General features: G+C 48.7%; 1 long non-coding RNA gene across 1 annotated transcript; it reads left to right on the top strand.

The window, feature by feature from the left end:
• The first annotated feature begins 1,671 nt into the window (after positions 1-1,671).
• Positions 1,672-8,057, top strand: LOC129783883 (uncharacterized). Its single transcript, XR_008745935.1, has 3 exons — positions 1,672-2,388; positions 6,136-6,208; positions 7,273-8,057. It is a non-coding gene; the product is annotated as an uncharacterized LOC129783883 (long non-coding RNA).
• The last annotated feature ends 409 nt before the right edge of the window (positions 8,058-8,466 follow it).

Raw genomic sequence — 8,466 nt, forward strand, 5'->3', positions numbered from 1 at the left:
CTCGTGCTCGCCGCAGAGGTGTTCTCATCCCTTTTCTGCCTTCGGTAGTCCTGCCCGTCTGACATTTCAAGCACAATTTGTGCACTGTTGCAGACAGCCTTCAAAGGCTGAGCTGTGAAGAAGCTGGTATTGGGGCTTGGGGTCTTCTGCTTGGGTCTTCTCCCAGCAGCTTTCCCATTGCTGTCCAGGCTAGCCTTCTATACTTGCATCCTACTTACAGGCAAGGAACAAATCAGTGTTTTGTGATCTGGACATTTGAGAGGTTTTGTAATAGTTTAATTCCCTGTTTTTTGCTCGGGATGTGTGTTTGTCCATGCAATGCCGTCCCTACCCACGTTCTCATTCCTAACTGCTGTCTTCAAAGTAGGCTGCCATGAAGTATGGGGGTTGCTGGAAGTTGTCGTGCTTGAAGTCAAAAGGGGAGCTCTGTAGATGTAAAGCTAAGAGCATCCTTCACCTGAGGAAGGCATTCCTTAATGTGTTGCAGCAAGCCTTGAGGCTGTGGGTCAGCCCTTGAAGAGTTAACTGGTACCTGTACAAGACTTAAGCTTGCAGAAAGCTGGTCTCAACCTGTCAACCAGGGCACCATGCCACAGATTAATTTTTGTAACTTAATTGTATTTGCTTTTTTCTCTCTCTCTTTTTTTTTCTTCTTCTTTTGTCTCTGTAAGTCAGAGTCTTTCAATTAATTACTTATCATATGCAGCCAGATTTCCTCTTTCATTTCTAATGGAAGAAAAGGTAGCTGGTGAACCCTGCTCCGACAGAAAAGCTGCTGGGCTTTGGTGGAAATGATGGTTGCTGTTCCAAAGCACAACCCTGGTACTGAGTTGTTTGCACCTTTGCTTTGTCACTGGCTTTTTGCTGCTGTATTGTGCCTGGTTTGCACGGCTTGCCTGGTAGCACCAGCGTTGCTGAAGGCTGCCCTTATCTTGCACGGCTTTCCCACCCTCTGGGTTCATCTTTCCTTCTCTGCTTCCCCCCATCTGTGGTGTGCGTGAAGACTTGTCCTTCTTTCCATGGACGTGTTAAGACAGCCGTGCCCCACAGAGGTGGCTTTGATCGCTTCTGCTGTGCTAGAAATATGCTCTTAGACTCAATGCTGTTCTGAAGCTGCCTCCCACAGGAGGAACGCAGGAAAGAAAGCAAAATAATGGGGAAAAGATGTTGAGCAAATCTCTTTTCTGTCTTGGAAGGAAAAGCTCAGCTAAAGAAGACTCTGAGCACCAAACTCCTTTAACCAGATTCTGCTTTCTAGTTGACCCTACAGATAATGTCAGGAGGGGACAGTCTTGATTCAGTGTGACAAATCCAGGTCAAAGCCATTGAAAGACCCCGGCATGTGTCTAAAGTTCATGCGGGGCTGCTGATCCCTGCGTGGAGACCTTCCCCAAATTAGCAGAGTATTGCAAGGCAAGGAGCAGAGGTTATTCTGTCCTCTTCCCAAGTGAAGACAAAAAGAAGGTAGTAGGAGAAAGAAAACACAGTGCACAGCTGTTTCCTTACATCTGTGTTGGCTCTTTGATAGCAGCTATTTTTGGGATCTGAGCTATATTTTGTTCCTGTTTTGAGATAGTCTGAATTGAACATTTCAGGTGTCTTTGGGGAAGGCTTGGGGTGGAGGGGGTGGGTGGGGGGAAGAGCAGATTACGCAAATTTCTAATAAAGAGATACTGCGATAAAACCTGAACTTATATATTGCACAGGAGCTGGAACTGTGACAATAACATGATCTGGAAATGGACCCCAAGCCTGGCTGACCCAACCTGCGATGTCACCTTGAACACAGGGGACAAGTTCTTCAAGGAAAGGAAAAGGTTTGTGGAGAAGAAAACACTTAACAGCTATGATTAAAATAAAATAAATCCTGTCTGCTGTGTTTATAAAGCATAGGGGAACAGAAGGTCTGTGTACGGAAGCTGGATGTTCCCTTGTGTCCTCTCTCAGCTCTTGGAGAGGGGAAACCAGGCATATGCTTGGGTGTCCTTGGAGTCTAAGGTTAGAAAGATTCCATCAAGGTTAAAGAGCCCAATGAGGAGATTGTTTTACCACTGGCTCCCCTGTTGCTGCTTGAGATCTTCCAGCCTCTTCCCATGAGATGCTTGGTCCACACTGCCAGTTTACACTCAGCTGTGGGGAGCTAAGTGCCATTACCAGCCAAGCTCGTTGTCATGCCAACATGTCATGCCAACCCTTCTCCAGCCAGACAGCAATGTCATTAATCCATCATTAGAGCCAGTTCTTACTGTTCTTTGCTGCAGGAGCTGCCTTGAGATATGAAGACCCCACTGCGGCTGACCTCCAGAAGCAGTGCAGTATGCCCCACCACAGCTGGGTTTAGCTACCAGGATCCTCTTTGGAGTCTCTTTTGAGGAATCTGCAGTTCAGGTCAGGAACTCCTCATTATGTTACACAAAAGTAGCAGAAGAAATGTTCTGTCAAGAGCCAGTAAGAATAATCGAGAGGCAAACTTGGTGTCTGCCAGGGTGGGGACTGCAGATTGCTGGGAGCTAGAAAGGTAAGGAAAGGTGACCATGGCTGTATGGTTGTAGTCTTCCCACTAGCACGGGTTCTGGCTCCTGCCTGGCCCTGGTGAACCCTTGGTCTGATCCAAGATGGATATTGCATCAAAACCCCCTCAAGACAAAGAGCTAATTAGTGATATGGCTGGAACAGACCAGGTGTCCTGCAAAGGCAGGTCCTGGGAAGAACTGAGGAGATCTTCCTAGGGCTGTAGCATCATGCCTGGAGATGTTGCAGCAGGGTCTAGGGGACAGCTGGGACAACTTAGCTTGTCCTGGAGGCAACTGCCCAGGAGGCACTGGCCTCCGCAGCTGCCATGTGAAGCCTGTCCATCCCTATAGCATCTCACCCCAGGACATCTGCTTATTTCTTGGCTGCAAGGTCTGTTGGTGGGGCCCATCTCCCTGTGCTCAGGGTTTAGTACAATGGACCCCTGTTTCATCTGAGGAGTTGCTGTCAGTGCACCAAAAAAAGAGGGAGGGGAAATATTGCTTTCTCTGGGAATAAAAATCACAGGAGCAAAACCCAAGTAACCTTGGTTACCATGCTTTTATTTGCGGTAAACAGAACGGCTGATAGCAGAAGTCCTTTTCTTATGTATGTTCTGAGTATGCAGTGTACCCACGAATGGAAAACAGCAAAGCCAGGGCAAGGAAGACTTTGGTAAAACAAGCAAAATGTTGCCAATGTGATGTCATGGTTTTCTCATCACTCCAGTGCTCCTGGCAAGTCTCTCCTAAGGAGGTTGGCTCTTTGATACAATGGGAAGTTGTTCCTTCTCTCCTTTGTTCTTGGCCAACTTACATCCTGTGGCGATTTGTTTTCGTTGCTTCTAGAGTTGAAACGTCTTTGGCTGCAGTCACGAAAATGCTAACGAGGTGTCCATGGTTGGATAGCTTTGTATAAGGGGTTTGTAGTTTAAATCCTTAATAATGTGGGATTTGGAAGTTATGTTTGCCTGATGCTTAGCCTACCCAGGAGCTAACCTCTCAGTTTGGTTGTTATAGAAATGCCCTTTGTGGCTTTCCCACCAGCTTTCGGCTCTGGAAGGTCTCTCTCTTGCCATATTCAGAAATGCCTGCTCATCATTTCCTCTCTTTTTTTCTGTGGAAAGTGGGACTTCCACAGCAGGAGTCACTCATGCTATATCCTCATACTCCTTTTCAGGCATTTTCGGCTCAGTGCTGTGTTATCAATATTGCGCTGCCAGTCTGGAGAGGAGGACGGTACCTCCAGCAGAAGTCTGTTTATCTCCAGTCCCTCTTGTACGACAGCCTGCCGAGATACAAGCTGCAACCAGACTTTCTCTGAAAAATATTTTTAACCCTTCCTCCCTCCCACTTTGTCTTACCAGCCAGATCCCTGGGGACTTGCTGAACAAGATTGTTCTCACTTACGTGCCTCTTGTGACTGTATGAAAGAGCTTAGCCCTGCTTTGAGAAATACACTTCTTACATATATTCTTCCTGTCTATACCCTTTTTTTTCTTGTGTCTTTGCCATGAAATCCCAGTTGTCAGGCCACAGAGGAAAAGTTTGAAATCGACTTGATGTTTTACTTGCAATAGATTTTTTTTTTTTTTGTCTTTCCATATTTTGAAGACATTTGAGCAATGTAAGGACATTTTTTCACGGCACATTCTCTGTCCTGATTGACCAAAGTACAGCAGTATTTGTGCTGCTCTCATGCTTATTGGGGGACTTATTTGATCAAATGTAGGCATTTAATCTAGTGTGGTCTTTCAAAGTCAGTGAATCCTACCCCACTGCAGATATCCCCACTGCTGGACCCTACCCTCCATACCTGAGCTGCAAGGAACGCATGTCGGAGCTGAGCAAGGCTGGTTCGTCATGTGCATTAACATGCAGTGCACATGTAGGCATATGTATACAGCTGTGACCTGCTCCAAGGATGGAAGAAGCATCATTGTATTGCCATGGTGACTTGCGGTACTGCAGCCTTGGCATGACCTGATATAGAAAACCCACGGACATGTGTGGACAGTGCTGTACTCTGAACACACAATTCATCCCGACTGCAGCATGCGAATGGGAAGACTTTAACCCATGTCTTACTGTCCTGCTGTTCATTTGCTGCAGTCTGACAGCTATGTAACCATCTCTGTTTGCTTCTGCAAACTCCACCATCCTCACTGCACACCGAACACAGTGAAGTCCAACCACTGGTTTGGAAAAGATGACCACTTCATGTTTTAATAGCACTGAAGTGAAGAAGCACAAGAAGAAGGCAAAACCCCCACAATTTACAAAAACACATCAACAGTGCAGCCTCATTGGATAAATTCAGCCTAAACAAGCATTAATGTAATTTAAACTAATGACAAGATGAAAACTGACAAGAGTACAGGGAAATAGGTAAAGCCAAGGAGTCTGGGTGCAACGTTTGATGCATATCACATATGGATCCATAGAAGAAGGTAAAAGCTCTGTCCAGTTGCTGACTGCTGTGTTATAGTTTTTGGGAAAGGCACCTGTGGTTAGTGTGCAGGGTCCTGGTTCAGCCCTTCCTGGCCTCACCTCCTTTGACCTTGATTGCAAGGAAGTTTCTCAGCCAGGATGGCTTGTGGAGTTTTGTGCAGCTTCCTTGTATTGGGCCTGCGTGTCCGGGGCCTGTCGTTGTGGGCTGCCGGGCGGCTCCTGTGAGCAGGTGCCAGCAGGTTCCCCCGTGCCCGATGGCGCCAACGCCAGCCGGCTCCCAGCCGGGCCCGCCGCTGGCCACGGCCCAGCCCAGCGGCCACGCTGGCACCGCCTGGGGGGCGCCGCTTACACCGGGGACAAGGGACAGATCCTGCGGCAGCGCCAGGCGCCGGAGCAGAGGTGCCCCCCACCCGCGGGGCAGCCCCCGGCCAGGCAGCCCGTGCCCCCCGGCCCGGCCCGGGGAGCCCCGGGGGAGCTGATCCCCAGCTGCAGCCCGTGGGAAGGACTCATGGCGGAGCAGCCCATGGAGGACTGTCTCCTGTGGGAAGGCCCCCGCGCTGGAGGGGGGAAGGGTGTGAGGGGGCAGCAGTGGCAGCGGCAGCAGCGGCGTGTGAGGGACTGACACAGCCGCATTCCCTGTCCTGGGCACTGTTCAGGGGGAGGAGGCAGAGAATTTGGGATGAAGTTGAGCCTGGGAGGAAGGATCGGGGAAGGGGGTGGCGGCACTGGGGGTTGTTTCTCCTGCCCCGCTCTGGGCTGGCTGGCAATCAGTGCCGCCGGTGTCCCCGAGCGGGGCCGGTGCTGGCCGTGAGGGCACCCGCTGAGCGATCTCCCCCTGCCCTCACCCCCAGCCTGTCGGTGCATTTTCTCTGCCCGGCCCAGCTGAGGAGGGAGGGACCGAGCGGCTGGGGGGGCACCCGGCACCCAGCCACGGTCAGCCCAGCACACTCCTGTTCGGTTTTTCGCCATCCATAGTTCCATGTGCACCTGGAGGCCTCCTAATGACTTTTTGAACTAAGTTTGTTCAGAAGTAGGTGTGTTTTTTAGCTGCAGGTATGTGTGGTAATCTAGATTTACCTGATTTAATCCTGTTGGGCAGAGGGAGCAAGGGGAGGAGAGACTTACAGGTTTATTCTTTTGCTTATGTTGGTTTTTTGTGTGACTCTTGCCCCAGGGCTGTTATTTTTGGAGAGTCAGTGCTCGTGTTTATTGTGAAGGCTCCTAGAGCTCTTGGCACAGGCTTTGAGGTATGTAAATCTAAATAAGAATGACATTTAAAATAGGTTACATGTTATACCCGAGTGTGCTCAGAGAGGAAATATGAGTAGATTGACTTCAGAACCTTGAATTAAAAAAAATCCCTTGTGGGAGTATCATTATAGTTCTCAGCACCTCCAGGTAATTATATTCTGATGTAAGTTGTTTGGATCCCAATTCAAGGTCACTCTAATCTGGACCTTGTTATGATGGATAAAGAGAAATTAATCATTGAGCTGGAAGCTGCATTTTCCCTCGAGGCATGTGATCATGGCCCACCTGCTTAAATTTGGGCGAAGATGGGACGGTTTTGGCTAACAATGTGTACGCACAGATACGTGGAGCAGCTCATGAGGGTCAGAGAGCCACAGCCGGCACAAGTGAGCAGCAAAACTGAGTGGCAAGGAAAAGAACGTGGAGAGGAAGGTGGCAGTGGGAACTGGGAGTCATTTCACTTATCAGTGTTTTTTGTTTGCCAAGCCAAAATGCCTCCAGAAAACACAAGCAAAAATACAGTCTTGGGGAGCCTGCTGGCTCGGCAGATGTGGTTGCACTGACGGTGCTGCCTGTGGATGATGCACAGGTGGGGAGGTACTGAAGAGGTCTGGGGAGCTGCGCAGCAGCATCCCCCTGCTCGGGTAGTGCAGCGTGGCCAGAAGACTGCTGGTCATGGAAGGTGCGTGCAGAGGTACTCAGCTGGTGGGGGGAGTTTGAAAGACAACACAAACTGCCAGCAGCTTCCCAGGCTCTGGCTTTTGGGGCTGGGTTCTGGATTATCTGCTCGGCCTTATGGGGAGCAGGTTTTTGTGTGTGTGTGTCTATGGTTATTCTGAAAGACACACAAGGAAGCTGAGTCCCACTGTGCTTCTCTTTCCCTTAGCCATCCAAGTGGATGGCCCAGTATGGAGTAGCTAGAACCTGGGTCAGAAAAGAAAGATTAAGGGATTTGTACTTCTTAAACTGTTCTTTAGCACCATGGGCAAGAGTTCAGCCTATGTCTACCATTACAAGTGTTTCCCTTAGTCCAAACTAGTCCTTGTACTTTGTTCTTTAGGTGAATCTTATAACACGTAGGAGTGGCTCTAGCAAGTTTGGTGTGAAATGTGGATCTTGATTGCCAGGTCTAGAAGAGGTTCAAATCTACTTGAACTTTTGCTACAGTCAAGTTTAAATTGCCAAACCTGAAGAAAGCAGACCGTATGTTCCCCCACTATCTCTTGCACAGCATCCAAAAATAACCCACACTTCTTGTTCTTCATCATTGCCACCAGAATCCCCCCTTCAAGCACCAATCCAGTGCAGGCATGGAGGAATATTTCCGCTGTGTATGTCCTAGCCCACCTAAGTATGAACATCGAGTTTGCTTTCAGTGAGTCAGTGCTTGTGGTGCCTTGCAGCATGTGTCAGAGTTTAAGAGCAGAGCTGCCCGTGCTTTCTGCTCAGTGATTTAGATGCTTTGGCTACAGAGCTGCTTCCTTGCCTGTCCTCTCTCTTTGTTTCAAGCCCTCAGTGCTCTTAGCTCTTAAGTATATATCTACATGTCATCCTTGGTAATGAAGACCTGGAAGATATTTTAAAGACATAGACAATAAAACTCAGCATCTCTTTACTTCCTTTCCCCTTTCCTATGCCCAAGCATGGAGTTCTTCTGCAAGGAGTTCTTGCTTGCTTTACTATATATTTATGTTTTAAAAATCTTGCTGCCATCTGAAACTGTTGGCTCCAGTTTGGGCTTTTTTGGGTTTGGTTTTGTTGGTGGGTTTTTGTTGTTGTTTTTGTTGTTGTCCTCTCAAGAGGAAGAAAGTATGTGCGTTTCCAAGTTCTTGAATAAATGTCAAATAAAACATTCCAAACAATTATTCAAGCTGGTAATAAGCAGTGAGACATCCTTCCTGTAGAGAAGCCGAACAATGGTTTCCTCTGACAGAAGCAACATATTAGGAGCCTTCCATATGTTGGTGCTGATTTAAACGGCGGCAACATCTCCAAGCAGGGTAGGAGGCCCCAGCAAGTATCTGGATACCCTGTGGGAAGAAAAGCTCTGCGGGTAACACCCAGGCTCCCCCCCAACATGCCAGAAAGTTACGGGAGTTTTGTCTGTGTCTCCTCAACATCCTTCAGTTCTGAGGGCATTTGCTTACTTCCCTGGCTGTTTTCATTCTTCCCAGCACACCCAGCACTCCTCTGTGGCTTACCCCGAGCACCCCAGGGAGGCAGGTGAGCCATCCCCCACCTCAAACGCCAGGAT

Source organism: Falco peregrinus, chromosome 2 (genome assembly GCF_023634155.1).
Source record: "Falco peregrinus isolate bFalPer1 chromosome 2, bFalPer1.pri, whole genome shotgun sequence".
NCBI classification, from domain to species: domain Eukaryota; kingdom Metazoa; phylum Chordata; class Aves; order Falconiformes; family Falconidae; genus Falco; species Falco peregrinus.